We start from the raw sequence: 19,408 nt of genomic DNA, 5'->3' as shown, positions 1-19,408 counted from the left end.
ATTCAGCACAATACAGAGCAAGCACCCTGTCTACAAACAGCCCTTCCTAATGGGGTGCTGTAGCAATGTGGGTGTAAGCACAGTGCAAGGTGATGCTTCAAGAATCAAGCTTTATCCTCTGTAAAGGTAATCTATAACATTTTATTGAAGAGTAGATACACTTATCCTATCATTTTATTAGAGAGAGCAGGGACTGTATGTATTCCAAGCTTCTCTTTTCCAGAGACCTATGCTAATCTGTAGATATCTGTAGACTTTTCTTGTTCAGCATGACTGGAATTGGGCAAAATTCAAGTTGTGTATGGCTAGTCTAATGCCGCGTACACACGGTCGGAATTTCCAACAACAAATGTTCGATGTGAGCTTTTTGTCGGAAATTTCCGACCGTGTGTAGGCTCCATCGGACATTTGCTGTCGGAATCTCCGACATGAAAAATTTGAGAGCTGGTTCTCAATTTTTCCAAAAGCAAAAGTTCTTGTCAGAAATTCCGATCGTCTGTACGCACAAAAATCCTGCGCATGCTCCAAATCAAAGAACTTAATTTTTCTCGGCTCGTCATAGTGTTGTACGTCACTGCGTTCCTGACGTTTGGAATTTCCAACAACATTTGTGTGACCGTGTGTATGCAAGACAAGTTTGAGCCAATATTCCGTCAGAAAAAAAACACCACGGTTTTGTTGTCGGAATTTCTGATCATGTGTACGCGGCATAAGGATCTTGTCATGATTCTCTACGTTTTTCCAAGCCCATTTCAGATTTGTGTTTTCATTTTTTGGTCTGTTTGGCTTTTTCCATCCTCTGAACACTTAATTAGGCAGTAATTGGGCAATTTATAATCCCACACCACCGGAACCGCCATGTCTGTGTTCCTGTATATGATTATCTTTACCTTAACATGGAGAGTATGCCTGGAAACCATGCAGAGAAGCCTCGCCCCCTTGCTACCATGTTCAATTTGGTTGTTATGCTTGGCATGTGAACACCGGTGAATATAAAGATGTAGATTGACTAGTGTGTCGTGAAGAAAATTAGAAAGCTTTCCACATGACAGCCATTTTCCACATGACGGCCATTGATTCAATGCACCGTATTGAGCTAAGGATCCCTGCCAAAATAAGGATTACTTATTACTGATCTCTCCATTGATCTCCGCTGAGTCGGCGGATGACAAGTCCCTCTCTGTTCACTGAGCGTGGAGGGGCTTGTTGAGCGCCGCTGTCTCCTATGGAGGGATCGGACGAAAATGGACAGCCTGTCAGTTTTCATTAGATCTCACCCGATCCGCCATGGATGGATGGCGACGTATCGCCATCTGTCTGATTTTAGCGGATCGGATGTTGGCGGACATGTCACCACTGACATCCGACGCTCCATAGAGAAGCATGGAGCGGCCATTTATATCCGCCAAAAAAAACTGACAGGCGGACCTGAACGGTCCGACAGTGTAAAAGGGGCTTTATAGAGCAGAATGAGACACCCCCTCCCTCTCCTATTCTCATTTGGTATAGTTCGTTTTACAAAGGTTGGCAACAAGCATGCTGGCAAAACTGGGTTGTGTTTTTAATTTCCTTTGCAAAATGAGCATCATTGAAGTACTCCATTAAAATTTCATATACCGTATTTATCGGGGTATTACGCGCTCTGGCGTATAGCGTGCACCCCTAATGTGGACCCGCATTCCTGTAAAAAAATAAATTTTAGTACTTACAGTTTTGGTGTCCATCGGCGGCCTCGTCGGGTCCGGCGTCCGTCTGCGGCTTCGGTGGTGTCGTCCTCGTCGGGTCCGGCTTCCTTCTGCAGCCATCGTGGTGTCCAGGACGTGACCGCGAGAGGAGCCGAGCCTGCCCGACTATACCCGAGTGTACTGCGCTCGGTATATGCCGGCGCAGTGGTTCAAACTCGGCGGGGGTATCGGCGTATATCGCGCACCCACGATTTTGCCCTGATTTTCAGGGCAAAAAAGTGCGTGGTATATACCGATGAATACGGTAAGTAACCTAAAAACATAAACAGTTTACAAGCTTATGACTATGCAAAATAAAATGAATCGGTTTGACTAGAAGCCAATTTTCACGCCCCTTTCACTCTTGTGTCCGCCATAATGTCGCAGTCACGAAGAAAATCGCTGATCGCTGCCATTAGTAGTAAAACAAAATTATTTATAAAAATGCCATAAAACTATCCCCTATTTTGTAAACGCTATAAATTTTGCGCAAACCAATCGATTGCGATTTTTTTTTTTTTTTTTTTTAACCAAAAATAGGTAGAAGAATACAAACTGAGAAAAAAATTATTTTTTTATATATTTTTTTGGGGATATTTATTATAGCAAAAAGTAAAAAATATTAAATTTTTTTCAAAATTGACGCTTTATTTTTGTTTATAGCGCAAAAAATAAAAACCGCAGCTCTATTTGTGGGAAAAAAAGGACACCAACTTTTTTGGGAGCCACATGGCACGACCGCACAATTGTCAGTTAAAGCGACACAGTGCCGAATCGCAAAAACTGGCCAGGTCCTTTACCTGCATAATGGTCCGGGTCTTAAGTGGTTAATAGAAAATTCTACCTCGAAATTGAAAAATATATTTTCTTAACTCGCCATATATTGTTTGGAAAATTTGAATACAATAAGTATTTTGTGCTTGAACTTCAGTACTTACTTGAAGGATGTTGTATTGCACAGTGTTTAGGAATGTGTATAGAGAATGTGCTGCTAGTATAAAAACAGTGCCGTAGAATATACTGTGAAATCCTGAAAATAAAATGAGAAATATCTTTGCCATTTTTAGGATTGTTTTATATCAAATTTGTAATAGAACATGCATTCTTCTTTGTGTATTTCACATGAGGTTATTATCCATTACTTTTGGCGTTCCGATGTAACCGCTATTTACTTTTCTCTTGAGTGGCAAATTTCCAGCACTGCCCGTACATTTCTAGTGGTATGTTACAGCCTAGCACTAAGAATGTCAGCTATGTGGGCAACATCCTCTCCTGTTTGTGCAAAAAAAAAAGTATCTTGGTGCTCCACTGAGTTCTATAAATCCTAAACCCTTTTTTTTTTTTTTACATCTCCATCGGCCTCTTTAAAGTGGAGGTTCACCTGAAAACTTAATTTTTAACATTAGATTGAGGCTCATTTTGTGAAGGGGAATCGGGTAGTTTTTTTAAAATCGAAGCAGTACTTACCGTTTTAGAGAGCGATCATCTCCCCCGCCGCTTCCGGGTATGGGCTGCGGGACTGGGCATTCCTATTTAATTGACAGGCTTCCGACGGTCGCATCTATCGCGTCACGATTTTACGAAAGTAGCCGAACGTCGGTGCGCAGACGCCGTATAGAGCCGCACCGACGTTCGGCTTCTTTCGGCTACTTGTGACGCGATGTATGCGACCGTCGGAAGGCTGTCAATCAAATAGGAACGCCCAGTCCCGAAGACCATACCCGGAAGCGGCGGAGAAGATCTATCTCTAAAACGGTAAGTACTGCTTTGATTTTTAAAAAAACACACGATTCCCCTAGACAAAATGTATTTGATCACCTCTGCGGTTTTTATTTTTTGCGCTATAAACAAAAAAATAGCAAAAATTAAAAAAAAAAATTCAATATTTTTTACTTGCTATAATTAGTAGCCCAATTTTCTTTAAAAAAACATTTTTTTTTTCAGTCTAGGCCGATACGTATTCTACATATGTTTGGTAAAAAAAAAAAACGCAATAAGCGACTGGTTTGCGCAAAAGTTTTATAGCGCCTACAAAATAGGGGACAGAATTATTATTTTTTTTACTAGTAATGGCTGCGATTTTTATTGGGACTGCAACATTATGGCGGACATATCGGACACTTTTTACACATTTTTGGCACCATCCACATTTATACTGCGATCAGCGCTATAAATATGTACCAATTACAGTATAAATGTGGCTGGCAGGGAAGGGTTAACACTAGGGGGTGAGGAAGGGGTTAAATGTGTACACTGCATAGTGTTTCTAACTGTGGGGGAAGGGGACTGACTGGGGGAGGTGACCGATCTGTGTCCCTATGTAAAAGGGACACAGATCGGTCTCCTCTCTCCCTGACAGGACGTGGATCTCTGTGTTTACACACACAGATACACGTCCTTGTCTGTGTAACCGCCGATCGCGGGTGCCTGGCGGACATCGCGGCTGCCAGGCACGCGCATCGGCATCTCCAGTGATGCGGCGGGCGCGCCGCCGAGTGGTTGGAGGCCGTATATAGACAGCCTCCCGGCAATTGGCATCCACACTGCGGCGGCCGTACAAAGTCGTACGGCCGTCAGGAAGTGGTTAAAGGTTCAAGTTTTTTTTAAATAACAAACATGTCATACTTGCCTCCACTGTGCAGTTCGTTTTGCACAGAGTGGCCCCGATAGTCCACTTCTGAGGTCCCACGGCTGCTCTCGTGGCTCCTCCCTGCATTATATTACCCCCTCTGGGAAGCTCTTTCCCGAGGCGGTTACCTTGCGGGCGCGTTCCTGTGTCATACACTCTGTGTCCATAGACCACCCCCGTAGGGTGTCCCCGATTTGCCCGGGACTGTCCCGCAATTGACATGTCTGTCCTGGGTCCCGGGCACCTTCATTCCGGGACAATACAATGTCCCGGAATGAAATGGAGGACACAGCCACCCCCTACTAACTAATAACTACATTGCCGGAACTGGTTGCTTGGGCCAGCACTGCCTGGCATCTTGCAACCAGTGACAATTTACTCTCAGACAGTAAGACTAGGAGCGAGGCCTGCGCCTAGTTCTTGACATCTGTCACCCACCCACCTCGGTACCTCCTCCTTCTCTGGCACCCAGTAGCAAGTAGCAGGGACTGGTGTAATCTACACTCTCCAGATAGGCTGCCCTTATAACACATGCATTCTTGGACAGCCAAGGTTCCTGTGCTGAGCGTGCATCCAGTGCACGTTCCCAGCACAGTGACCCCAGGCAACTTCTAATCTACAGTAATGATGGGGATCCAGTGAAAAAGACACCCAGTTATGTGACCACTATGACAGCCAGTCACAGTGGTCATGTGATTGGGCAGTTCATGCCAGGTGGGACTTTTTTTACTTTTTGCACCATTCTGGAATTTAAAGTCGTCCATCCCATTGCCTGTATACCTTTACCATAGACAAGCCCAGAGTGCTCTGCACTGAGTGGAGGAGGTCTCGGAAGAATGTCTTGCTTATGTGTCACAAAAGGGTGAGCTGTTCAGCAGACTGACACTTCCAGATCGCTGTGAAAAGTAAATGAGATTGGTATGAAGACAGTTGGCACTCGTTACCAAGTATCAAATTAAAACCCTGAGGCATCATCATCATTTCTGAATGTTCGTCACCATCTCTGAGACGTTCGAAAAGAAGCATCAGTTTTTTTGTCTGAACAATTTGGATGTGATTAAACCTTTAGCACTTGTCATTTCTCTGCGCAAAGATATTCACAGGAATTCATTTTCTTGTCTGTAATTTAGCTAGAAAAATGATCCAAGGAATCTTGTATTCAGTGCGTAGCTAGTAAAATTACAAAACTATAGAGTAGACAAAGAAGTAGGCATTCCAAGATGGCCATGTAAAACTGGCTTTTCATTTGAGCCACCAGAGCCCCCTGAAAAAAAAAAAGCCAAACCTCCCTCGTATAAAGGGCTTCCACAATGTCCCGGCACCTTCCACAATGTCCCGGCACCTTCCACAATGTCCCGGCACCTTCCACAATGTCCCGGCACCTTCCACAATGTCCCGGCACCTTCCACAATGTCCCGGCACCTTCCACAATGTCCCGGCACCTTCCACAATGTCCCGGCACCTTCCACAATGTCCCGGCACCTTCCACAATGTCCCGGCACCTTCCACAATGTCCCTGCACCTTCCACAATGTCCCTGCACCTTCCACAATGTGTGCTCCAGTACCGTGGATAGGATTCTTTTTGTCAGGAGTAGAATGTTGGGCAGAGTAGGGAGGATTATAATTCCTGTCCGTTTTTTTTTTTTGTGTCAACTGTGTCCCTTTGGGAAAATTTCCCTTTACTTCTTGTCCCACATCCAGAATGGGAAATAAGAGGAAATCTGTTCAAGGTGAGGGAATTCCTGGTTGTTACCAGAACTAGTGTTCCTATTGGAAGATTTACCTCTATGGGGACAACTTTAAAATTTGGGAGTTTCTTTTACTATAACGCAGGTGCACCCCCATAGGGAGAGGCTTCAGTTGGTGGTGCACCAAGAAAGGAGTAGCCTAGAGCACCGCTGGGGGACCCCAGAATCAGAGGTTTGGGTCCGCTCTGTGCAGTACCATTGCACAGGACAGGTAGGTATAACAATCCACTTTAATGGCTGTTCACACTTGTAGGTTTGTATTCAACAAGACATTTGTTGCATGCAAAATATGGGATGAATGCTTCTTATTTGCTCAAGGTCATGGTATAGCCGTAGTAGTAGGTTAGTCACATTCAGCTGTAATTTTGAAGATGTTTTGGCGCTTGTCTTGAAACATCTTTAATACAGTACAGAAGAAGCCGAGTTGAAAGAACCAGTATGTGTTCTGCTAATGCCACTAAACCATAGTGCACCCAATAATGTCAGAGTGTCATTGGTTGCCCTGCAAGCACAGCCTATAGTAGAGTAAATCCTCACAATTCTGTGTCAGAAGTTTGTTTGCGGTCAACCATTAGTCATGCGGCAAGACACTGCACAGGTTAATGCATGATCTGTGTGCAGTCTAAGAATTGACACTTTCTGTGAAGAATCGATATATCCCACATTCCCTGGGTGCCTCAGTCTAGTGTAATGCAGGTGAGGGCTAAACAGTAATTATATTTGATACAGACACAATCAGACAGAGCAAGTAACCGTGATTACAAAGTAAGGCAAACACAAGGACTATACCTAGACTAGAACCTAGTTAAAACAAGAACTGAATTTATTTGTGTCTTTTTATATGTGCCTGGAATTCATGTTTAATAATGCGTCATTCTACCTCCATAGATGGCCTTTCTATACCATCTGCTCAGTGCAAGGATTTTTATATCTGCAGACATTATTTTTCTTTGATAAAACTCTTAGTTCTGGTAGAAGAAGCGGCCAATGTGGTATTTGTTTTGGGCTCATTATTTTGCATTGTCTTGGAAAAGTCAGGCGTTACTAGTGATTTTCTGCTGTACATATTTAAAGAGGAACTGCAGTCTGCTCACATAATTTGTAATAAAAACATCTTTGTCATTCTGAAGCTTCCCTCCAACCACTTTGCATATTATTTTATATATACTGGGATTCTGTACTTGCCAAATATGCTGCAGAAATCTCCCTCCACTCAGTTTGGCTGCAACCATTTAAATTGTGGGGAGCTGAAGCTGCTGCCTGTTTACTTCCTGGATTTACAAAGACACACAGAGACAGCACACCTCCAGCTCTGCAGCTCTCATTGGCCCTCTTATGACCCCCCCATCCCTTCCTGGCAAATTCGCACGAGCGTGAGAGCGAGCACTGTGCATGATGCCTTAAGCCTAGGCTTTTTTCCAGACAAGAAACAGAATGGGGGCTGTATAAAGTATTTACTGGCAGAAAAAAAAATACTTTACTATTCAAAGTTAAAGAAAACAAGGGCAGAAGATTTAATAGATGGAAAGATAAAAAATGTCTGAAGTTCCGCTTTAACTAGGATCGCGACTTCTCTTTCCACTGTTGGCATTAAGTCCTTTAATCTCCGAGTCTTATTAACATTTTGCCTGTCAGTGCCCTTCCATTACCCAGTCTTCATTAAAGTAATGAGGAATGCCAGACTCTGATTGGAGAACCTGATTGTTCTTCCCGCTTGGATGTGCGGCTTCTACACATTCACTGTAAACAGATTTGTATACATTAGCAGAGAGAGCGTTCATGTTGGATGCAATCCACAGGATTTTCTGAAATGATACTAAGCAGTTACACTGTGTAAACCAGTAAAAAGTATCTGTAACCATGTAATTGTTATAATGTGTAGTGTCACGTTTTTTTTAAACATTAACTCTGGCAAATCCAGGGGATCCTATTTTTATAAAATGAACTTTGTTGAAAAATTAAGGTGACAAACGAGAGGAAAAAATGGCATTAAGTTCTCCTTCAAATGGTTAAAAAAATAAGTGAACAGGCAGTATTTTTAATGCAGAAAAGACAAATAGCCGTTCCCGCGTCGAAATTCGAAAATTTTACGTTGTTTGCGTAAGTCGTCCGTGAATAGGGATTTACGTCATTTACGTCCACGTCTAAACCAATAGGACCGTGCGGCGTACTTTGCCGCAATGCACACTGGGATATGTACACGGACGGCGCATGCGCCGTTCGTAAATTAAGTCAATCACATAAGGTCACCCCCCATTACCATAAAACACGCCCCCTCAGCTAAATTTAAATTGGGCGCGCTTACGCCCGCCCGATTTACGCTACGCCGCCGTAACTTAGCAGGCAAGTACTTTGTGAATCATGTACTTGCCTCGCTAACTTACGGCGGCGTAGTGTAAACACGATACACTACGCCAACGCTACGCCTGCCTACCTGAATCTAGCTATATCGGTCTCTTTTGCATTAGGCCCCTTTCACACTTCTGCGACCTGAAAGTGCGCGACTTGAAGCAATGCTTGTATAATCTTGAAGTCTATGGACCGCAAGTTGCATGAAAGTCGGACCAAAGTAGTACAGGGACTACTTTTGAAGTCACTGCGACTTTAGGTCATACATGTATGAATGGTACTCATTGGAAATAATTGGATACGACTTCTCATGCGACTTTTCAGTCCCAAGTCGCAGGCCTAGCCGCACAAGTGTGAAAGGGGCCTTAAAGTTACTGTCTGCACTGTTCACTGAGCTGCACACAATTTTAACAATTTCCCAACCAATGGAAATTGAAAGACATCTCAACTTGTCCAGGGATCGATACCCAGAACCCTCCAGGCTGAGGATGTCAGCAGCTGGTGGGAAATTCTGGGACTGCAGCGCTGCAGAGAAGGTGAGTATAGTTCTGCTTTAGTATTCCAAACGGACCCTTATGCATACATGCAGTGCTAGGACAAGGTAATCCTCAAGCCCAGGGCAAACATGCCACACTGTGCCCCCCCAAGATGTATGAGCATTATGTGTCAGCAAAAATCCCCCTCAAAAACACTGAGAACTAATCTTCATTCTTGCTCCCAAGCCTAAATTCCTCCTAAACCAACTACAAACCTGCCCCCCTCCCCTTGCTGAAATTCACCCTCTCAGCACAAATCTTTGCCCCTCCATCCCCCAGCTCAAATGCCCTCCCAACAAAACAAATCACCCTCCTAGCACAAATCCTCTACCCTATAAAAATTCCCCCTTCTAGTACACATCTTCTCCGCCTAAATATTTCCCCCCCCCCCAAAACAAATCCCCCCCCTAAATCACCACTCTTGGCACCCCCCTCCGCCAAAGTCCCCCTCCTAGAACAATACTTAACCCCCCACCGTTCCCCAGAATTCCCCCTTCCAAAACACACCTCCAAGCTCCTTGTGGTGCCCCCCTCCCCATGTCACAGGATACCACAGTGCCCAAGGCAGCCAGCCCTCCTGCCAACCCCTTGTCCTGGCTCTGCATAAATGCATCTTGGGTGACCAGGGAAGGGAGAGCTGCGAGCCAAAAGAGTTCGCGGTGACTAAGGCCCCCATCCCCACTTCCTTGTAATGTACCCATATCCCAATGTTGAGGGACAAACGTCTCTTATCCCACCTTCATTTCCCCAAAAAGAATATAGGGGTGGAATCTGGAAGCCCCCTTTGTAATAGGGGAGGGACCAGACATCTGCCAACTTCCAGCAGAATGAGTAAGGGGTATATTCGTTCCCACAAAAGGTAAAAAGACATGCATACCAATACAGTGAAAAATCCTTTAAGAAAATAAAAAAACAAAAACATTTTTTGTTTTAAAAATAACATTCATTAATGTTCCCTGAAGCAAATCACGGCATTCGGGAAAGTAATCCAAGTCGATCACAACGTTAGGTGATGTAATCCACATTGTCACCCGCCAATCTGTTCATGCCGCATTGCCGTCGCTAAAAGGTAATTTCCTGGCATCAGTCACTTGAATTTGCAGGAGAAATCCTGGGTGATGTCATTGGCCAAATATGGTAGAAGCTGTCATCTGGGACTCCTGCCAGTAAATCTCAGCGTGTGCCATCATTGACAATGGTGTTCATGTTTGGGACTTGTGCCAATTTGTGACCTGTTTGACAGAACAGTTTATCTTGGGCATAATCGAGCAACACTACTTTTAACACATTATTGCTTCCTCCAGAAAACTCAGCTCAGCTGATGGTGATGGGATTGTACTCTCATTCCATGTTACAGGTTTCTAGGAAATTGAAAGTAAATGTCCACCTCTATTGGTCCATAAATGATGGCATAAAATATCGCTGTGATCTTTTCAGTAGATTGTTGGCATATTACCTCTCTGGACAGTTCATGCACACATCAGTGTCAAATGTTTCCTAGTTTACTCTTCTCTTTATTTGCCTCATTTATGGATTGTTGGATAGGCTTGAAAAAAGGTTCCTGTGATGGGAGGGCCCGTGGAACCAAGAATCCTTTGGAGAGGTTGGGAAACCCTTGTTTCAGCTCCCCATGCACCTCCTATGTCTAAGCCACCCTGTGTCCATTAGAGGCACAGGGTGAATGAGAAAAATCATGGACAGCTGTTTAATGGACAATGAGAAGGTGGTTACTTAAATATAACAGTAATATTTATCCATAATATCTCCCAGGATATATATAAAGAGCTGATCACAGGCCTCCAGAACTGGGTAAGAGCCAAACAGTCTACTCCTACTATAGTTTGTTGCCTACTAGGCTGAGGAGGGGGGATCACTGTTTGTATTAATTGTAATTGGCTTCTACTATTGTGAGAAGGTTTTCTGTGTTTCTATTTATGATAATGTTGGTTGTGTCTTCTGAGCTAAAAGACGACAAGTCTGTCCTGAGGGGTCATGCCTCTGAGTCACCTAGGCCAGTGATGGTGAACCTTTTTTAGCCCGAGTGCCCAAACTGCAACATAAAACCAACTTATTTATTTCAAAGTGCCAACATTCATCACCATGCAGCACATCGCACATCTCTATCACACTGTAAACTTTTAGCTCATATTATGTATTGGCCTTCAGCTCGCACCTCTCTGTTGTCCATCACATCAGTGAGCTACAGCACATTATACATCGCCTCCTCACCATGCATCACACCCCTCCATGCAGCTCATAGCACACTTTCTTCTCCATCACACATCTGGTCCTCCCTCTGCAACTCACCACCCCCTCTGCTGTGGTGCAGTGACACTCATGTAGTTCGTCTTGCTCCTCTGCCCATACACACCTCTCCTTCTATCACCATAGCATGGAACATGGTCACGTGGCATGGCTCATCACCGGCCGCTTCAGTCTCATCCCTGGGCTTTCTCACCAATGAAATGATGCAGCTGCACACAGGCAACCCCCAGGCAAACAAACACCCACTTCTCCCATGCCAGTCAATTGGCTGTTCATTCCCAGGCCAAGGCAGGTGATTGGCCACCCTTCCTGCCAGTCTGTGATTCGGTCCTGCAGCTCTTTCCCCAAAGAGATGTCCGCTGAATCAAAATGCTGTGTGTGATCTGGAGGAGGTAGGCAGTGCTGGGACACTGGGCGTTTTGTCCTCCTAGTGAAGTACGAGGAGCCTTTGTGTGCATGGAGCTTCTGCATGCCAGCTGTGGCACACGTGCCATAGGTTTGCCATCACTGACCTAGGCTGTCTAAACGATCGATAATTGGCTCATGTTAATTTAGGTTTCTGGTTACAGTTTGTATTGTCATCCTTGTGTATATATTTGTGTGAGATCTCAAATAAAGTGGGCTATTCCTGATGTTCTCCAAGACTGGTTTTGTCTGGTTCTTGGGGGTTACCATAGCCAGATCCATTGGACTGGTGTTCCAGGACTTAGGAAGCGATATACTGATGGAAGCACTCAAGCTGTGTGTGGGACATTCCGTTACAGTTCCATCAGATGTTTATTGCTGTTTAATTGGGTGGATTTTACCCTCTGACGGCCTATGAAAGCAAGAAGCGAAATGAGGCGACAGTTCCCAATATAAATCAGGCAGGGAATCTAACCCTGTTTCTGTAATGAAATCTGGAAAAAGAAAAACCTGTTGACTGGCATTAAGATTGTTTTCCAATGGATAAAGGATGGTTTTCCCTTAATCCTTGTATTTTGAGTGCTATCATATTGTACCAGAAACTCCTTGCTAAGCAGTATGGGGATCGAACTTTCAATCTGCCATGTTGGATAAACGTTGTGACCTGACATTGTAGGACATGAGTAAGGCTAGTCACTGTGCTTCTGGAATCACAATGCTGCAAACTGGGGCCTTGACATTAGTGTACGTGAATAATGTTTGACAATTTGTATTTGCAATCAGGATGCTTTAGTAAGACCTTACCCTGGTATGCTGTACCTTTTTAGCACCTTTTATATTTTAATTAATAAAGATTGCTTGCAGGTTTCAATCTGAAACTACAGATTTACCATTGGAAAGTGTAAAGAAAATCTCAGCACTGCATGTTTGAAACTGGGGTGTTGCGTTGGTAGTTAATAAGATGATTTGAATGCCAACCACGCACGTCATTTTTTCTTGACTCATGTCCTCCTAAACTGTAGACTTGTCTAAATTGGGTGAACATGAGTAAGTTTATTAGTCACTGTGCTTCTGGAGTCCCAATGCTGCAAGCTAGGGCTCTGACATTGGAGTACGTGAATAAAGTTTGACAATGTTCGTCTACTGTAGTAAGGCCTTACCCTGGTTTGCTGTACGTTTTTAACGCCTTCATTTTTTTAATGATGATTGCTTGCACATTTCAATCTGAAACCTTAGATTTAACATTGGAATGTGTAAAGAAAATTTATGTTTGAAACTGGGGTGTGGCATTGATCGTTCATAAGATTTTTTGAATGGCAAACATGCACGTTATTTTTTTTGACTTATGCCTTATACCTTTAGACTTGTCCAAGTTGGGTGAACCTGAGATATCAATTAAATTGATTTCTATTGTGGACACTGTTGCTAATACGTTTTGGAAAGCCTGTTGAGGATATGAAGTACCATACTTTTTTACTGCAACAGATAAAAGGGCAAATCAGAGAACGGACTCCACATTTCTGAACTGAGTGAGGTTGGTGCCAAAGCTATGCTGTCACCATCCTATGACCTATCAACTACCCCTTGCTCACTGCTAAAGAACCTCCTAGTAACAGCTAGACATTTTAGGATTAAGAAAGGCCAGTCTAGAAGTTCTGCTTATTTATTTATTTTTATTTCAATGTTGCATCCTATTACTATTGGTTAAATACTTGTTCTGTAATCCTTGTGGTAACTTAAACAGGAACTTCCACTTTTTGTCACATTTGGCACCTTTCAGGGGCGAGGAGGAAGCAGATACCTGTGTAATACAGGTATTTGCCCCCAGTTCCAGGCACGATCAAGGTGACCTACGCCACTTCCGCCGCCTATTCTGTCCTCCCCCGCTGTCTTCTGAGAGACGCACAGGTCCCAGAAGGCAGCAGGGACCAGTGAGGACATGCAGCGCAACTCGCGCATGCGCATTAGGGAACCAGGAAGTGAAGCCACAAGCGAGGATGGCAGCCACAGCAGGTGAGAGCCGAGTGACGGATCGGCTTCGGCTGCCGACATCACGGGCACCCTGGACAGGTAATTGTCCTAATATTAAAAGTCAGCAGCTGCAGTATTTGTAGCTGCTGGCGTTTTTAATATTTTTTTTTTTTTAGGCGGACCTCCGCTTTAAATGGTAATTTCACCTTTTCATGAAAACTGAAAAGGTGAACAAACTTCGAAAGTCTTGGGCATCCTTCTGACCCTGCTGCACATATGAGTCATGTCTAGTGCTTCTACTTTCCATCATAGTGCTCGCAAGGGCAATCACTCATTGGTCAGGTAACTGCACTGACCAATGAGGCGCACTTGTTTCTTCTAGAACACCTTACCTTGGATGTGCTTGTCATTAGTCGTCACTTGGCTGCGCCGACCAATGAGTGCTTACCTTCATGATGGATACTCACTCGGGGATATTTAATCCCAGGTATGAATTGCTACACAGGTAGCACAGAGCATCACAGCCACTATGTGCAGTGGGGTCCAGAGGGGTGTCTTTTTTTTTTTTTTTTTCATGAAAATGTGGATTTACACTTCAAGCTGCTGGAAAAACTCTCAAGTGGACAAACATTGTACTTTAATTCCTCCTTGAAATGACCCTTAAAAAAAAAAAAAAAAGCAAAACGTCAGCATTGTAACAAAAGAAGAGACTTTAGAGATATACAGGTGCCCCTTCCTCTGATCTTCTCTCTGGTCAGGAGCTAGGAGTCTGAAAAATGTTCATATTCAAAACTTCCAGGAGTGTTGGATGCCTGTGTCCCCTGCCACATGCTTTGGTCCCTTCCGCTAACTGTAGCGTCCTGTAGTGACATAGGGGCTGGTGAGAAGAACCACAGATTGCAGCAGGGGAACAGGCATACAACTGTCTCAGATCCATGCGAAGAGAATAGGACACCTAACCAAGCAAGATTGGAGGAATACGTTTAGAAAATGTAGTTTGGACAAGAGAGTTGATTTTAATACATACAAATCAAAATTCTTCTCGGGAGACAGTAATACTGGCAAAAACCCTTGCTGGTTCCAAAAAGTATAATTTGCATAATTTTGCTTCCATAAGGCCCCTTTCACATTGACAGACCTATCGGGTCCGCCTGTCATATTTTCAGATGGACCCAATTGGACCAGCCATTGCTCTCTATGGAGTGGCAGATGTCAGTGTATGTGTGTACATGTATTTTCTGACACCCGCCGATATCCGATCATGCCAGATAAAAACAGACAGATGGTGATCCGTTCCGTGGATCGGATGACGGATGGATGGAAATGGACAGGCAGTCTGCTTCCATCTGACAGCCCATAGAGGAAAGCGAGCTGTGTCCGTGTCCTCTCTACATCAGCGGAGCAGACACGGACCTGCCATCTGTGTGCTCAGCAGGGATCAGTGGAGAGGTCCTCTGCTGAGCAGGTGGATCCGCCAGTGTGAGACCTTTTTGTATTGACCGATATTGGTGAATGAATGGGCCCTAGACAGAATTGAGACTCGCTCTGGTTCACAAGTGTTCAGCACCTAAGTGGTTAAAGCTACATCGACTCCCTCAAAATGTACAATATTTTGTATTGTTATAATTTTTACCTACCATGCTTTCATGTTTAAAATGTGCCATTACCTTAAAGTATTGTGCATCTAAATGAAGAAATTAGGAAGCAAAAACTTTTCTTGCTACTTCCGCAGCCTGAAAAATGTAATGGAAACTAGACTGCTGGTCTAATTTTGGGTTAATGGACGTTTTTGTGAGACTCTGAGTGCCTAATCTTCTTAAAAGCCCTTTATTACAATAGCTACTGTAGATTTGGGTTGTGTAGATGCATATAGCTGATTGCCAGAATGGCTCCCCAGAAGGGATTAAACAAATGGTTGAAAACTAGGCTTTTTCATTATAAAACAACTTGTCATTTTTGTCTTTTTCGAAGTGCTGTAAGATAAATAGATTTTCTGTCTAATAGTTTAAATGGATTGTGTGGTGATTTTTCTGCATTTTTTTTGTCTTTCATTTATTTTTTTTATTAATTTTCCGCTGTGGTGGAGGTTAATCGAATTTGTGAGCCAACATAGTCATCCATCAAGAGCGACTATACCAACCCTTTCTGCCCAGCTCCTCCATTCATAGAAGCTACAACTTCTGTGAATGAAATGGCATCTATGAATGGAGTGGATGGACATTTCAATTCTCTGCCCCTTCCTCTACTCAAAGATCATGTTTCATTCATAGAAGATGTAGTACAGCTTCTATGAATGGAGGAACTGGGTAAAAAAGGAAAGCATAGTTGGGCACACTTGGCGAGTGCCTTTCACAACTCCTCAGTCCAATTAACCTTGCCCTGCCGGAAGATGGTTACATTTTGGGGGGGCGGTTGGGTTTGGGGGGGTCATTGGACAAGGACTACTGAACAAGAAAACGGAAGCACAAGTGATAAATTACACTAAAGGTACGACCCTGCTGCTGCTGTGTTTTTTTTTTTTTGGCTTTTAATTATTTTAATAAAGCTGGAGTCCAGCTTTAGGCCTCATGCACATGGCCGCATTGATTTACGCAGGATCTCGCTGCCAGCACAAACCTGCGTAGAAAGTTTTCTGTAGTTGAGACGCATACATTTTTGTACGGCCGCAGATTACACACTGGTAATGTTGACATCTCTCCCGGAATGACTCCCAGTGATTCATGGTGGTGGCGATACAAGCTTAGACGGACCTTGGCCATTAATCATTCTGGATGACTGAAGTCGGAGGTCATTCTGCGCCTTCACGGCAAAATTGACCCATTCGTGGGGACATGTAAACCTCAACATTGTGTAATCGACAGTGGTGGCGCAGGCAAAGAAATGACCCTTACAATGCTGACCTTTTTGCTTTTTTTTTTTTTTAAACAAAAGAAGAGACTTTAGAGATATACAGGTGCCCCTTCCTCTGATCTTCTCTCTGGTCAGGAGCTAGGAGTCTGAAAAATGTTCATATTCAAAACTTCCAGGAGTGTTGGATGCCTGTGTCCCCTGCCACGGGCTTTGGTCCCTTCCGCTAACTGTAGCGTCCTGTAGTGACATAGGGGCTGGTGAGAAGAACCACAGATTGCAGCAGGGGAACAGGCATACAACTGTCTCAGATCCATGTGAAGAGAATAGGACACCTAACCAAGCAAGACCCCTAGTTTTGGTTTAGCTCAATACTATGGCCTGAAACAAGGAAGTGTGAATGGGTACATGGCATACAATACTGTTGCATTCTGATCTGTATATTACAGTTGAAAGCGGGGTGGCTTGGCATGAAAGAGGTGCTCTGCTCCGTTCATGCTTTTCCATTGCAGCCAATGAAAAATGCTGTAGTAACTTCTAGTGTTTTGTCAGAAAAGCCGACCGACTGTATGCTCCATCGGACAATTGTCAGAATTTCCGACCAAAAATGTGGGATAGCATGCTCAAAATCTATTTCTAACCATCAGACAACATTAGCAGAAGTTGCCCAAAGGGTGGCGCTAAAGTGCAGAAAAACCACGTAGTTTCTGTTTGTTAGCCGACAATGTTTTGCCGTTTGTATGCAGAACAAGTTCACGGCCAACGCCCTTTGAAAAAAGTTCAACGGCTTTGTCCGATGGAAATCCGATCGTGTGTACGAGGCTTAAGAGTCTGGTTTGGAAGAACCACTACTTTTAAATCTGAGGCTTTATGTTCGAGTGTTGGGTACTGGGATTCCATGCTAGTTTCTTATTTCAAGCAAAGCCGTCGGTGATCGATATTTATATTTAGTGAATTCACCTGCTTTTCTTTGAGTTAAAAAAAACAACTTTTCATGTCGTGCAGCAGACCCTACAGGTAAGTTACGGTCCCCTTGCTCTAGTACATCTCTGTATTATTTATAGTTGGTGACTGAGAATCCTTGATCCATAAACAGACTCACTTTGCAGTTCCCGGCTATTAGAATTCAGCGGGAGTTCTCTGGCTGGACTCGCACGTACTTTTCTGAAGGGAAGCGATTAATCTTGGCGATGTGAATGATACATTGAACTACTTTCACAGATAGACTGGATCCCTGTCTCAACGCTGATCAGAATTTCAAATAGCTGCTGGAAGCCGATACCCTCTCTGGTCAACGATCCGAGGCAGAACAAAATGTCATCTATACTTGGTGTCTTTCATTACACGTTAAGGGAAGTTATTTTATTGTGTCCTGGGGGATCCAGTATGTCTTTGGAAATATTTTTAAGAACTCATTAGTCCAAATATAAACTCGAGTTGCTGTGATATTTTTCATCTTCTGGGTTGCTTTATGTGGCCATTCTTATTATCATTACTTTCAATAACCCAAGGTGGGAAGGTGGGGGCGGCGCTCAGTCAGGTTTGAAAAACCGGTTCTGATCATTGTTCTGTGCTGCCATACATTTCTGCTGCTTTCCCAATTTATAGGATTACATTCTAACTCTCGGCCAAGCTGAACATCCCTGTTTAAGGAGTCCTCTGGTGTCAGAGAGGCCAAAGATTGGCAGTTTTGTGCCTATTTGGCCACTTGGCTTGCTACAGTATGTCTGTAGGCTTCTATATAGCTTTTTTGCTCCTTGTTGAAGTAGTATACTTTGATTTTCCAACTGAGAAGTTAAAGGGGTTGTAAACCCTCATGCATAGGCATGCGCACAGGGTGTGCCCAGGCACACCCTTATTACCCTGTGCAGCACAGATTCCCTCTACTGCCCTGGCTTCCCCCTCCTTCTTTTTGCAGCACTACCAGCTTACCTCCTCTCATGCTGGCTGTTGCTGCAGAGATGTTTTAGAAAGAGTGGGGGAAGGGGCTGATAAATACATATTTATCAACCCCTTCCCTTTCTGAATGAACATGGTGAGTGATCGGTAGTGTGTGTTTGAGCTTTGGGGTGCACACCCTAATGCAATAGGCTGCGCACACCTATGCCCTCATGGTTTTTCCCCTTAATGCTTTCTATGCATTAAGGTGAAAAACCTCCTGTCATGTACCAGCCCCCCTTATTCTTACCTGGACCCTGTCTTTCTCCGGCTGGGAACGAGGGTGTCGGGGGGTGAGTGCGTCTTTTTGTGTCTATGGATGCAAAAGTTGGACTCTGGAGCGTGTCCGCATGGTAACCCCCAAGAGGAGCGCTTCTAAGTGGTTTCCCGATGCGGGGAGAAGCACGGAGGGACCCTAGAAGAGGAGGATCGGGGCCACTCTTTGAAAAACTAACTGCGCAGTGGAGGTAAGTATGACATGTTTGTTGTTGAAAAAAACAAACAAAAAAAAAACAAGGGTTTAGTAACCCTTTAAAGCTGACCATACACTTTTAGAATTCTTTCATTCCACCTGTGGGCTACAATTTTACACAGGCTCACCAAAATTGGACAATAGAAGATTGGAAAAACGTTGCCTGGTTTGAGTCTCGATTTCACTTTTGACATTCAGATGATGGGGTCATAATTTGGTGTAAACAACACGAACGCATTGGATCCATCGTGCCTTGTATCAATGGTTCAGGCTGGTGGTGATTATTAGGGATATTTTCTTGGCACACGTTGGGCCCCTTGGTACCAATTGAGCATTGTTTAAATGCCACGGCCTACCTGAGTATTGGTGCTGACCATGCCCATCCCTTTATGACTACAGTGTCCCCATCTTCTGATGGCTCCTTCCAGCAGGATAATGCTCCAATCATCTCACCACTGGTTTCTTGAACATGACCACCCTGTACTGCGCAGGCGCGGCGCTTGCGCAATATGAACCTCAACCG

At 44.0% G+C, this 19,408-nt stretch overlaps 1 protein-coding gene across 4 annotated transcripts in view; it reads left to right on the top strand.

Moving 5' to 3' along the window:
• The window catches only part of LOC120927870 (amyloid beta precursor protein), a 344,594-nt gene that overhangs the window by 61,305 nt on the left and 263,881 nt on the right, over positions 1-19,408 (top strand). The window lies entirely within an intron of this gene.

The sequence above is a fragment of the Rana temporaria genome, chromosome 2, assembly GCF_905171775.1.
Source record: "Rana temporaria chromosome 2, aRanTem1.1, whole genome shotgun sequence".
Taxonomy (NCBI): Eukaryota; Metazoa; Chordata; class Amphibia; order Anura; family Ranidae; genus Rana; species Rana temporaria.
The sequence above is the reverse complement of the archived record's forward strand: the minus strand, read 5'-3'. Positions and strand labels throughout refer to the sequence as shown.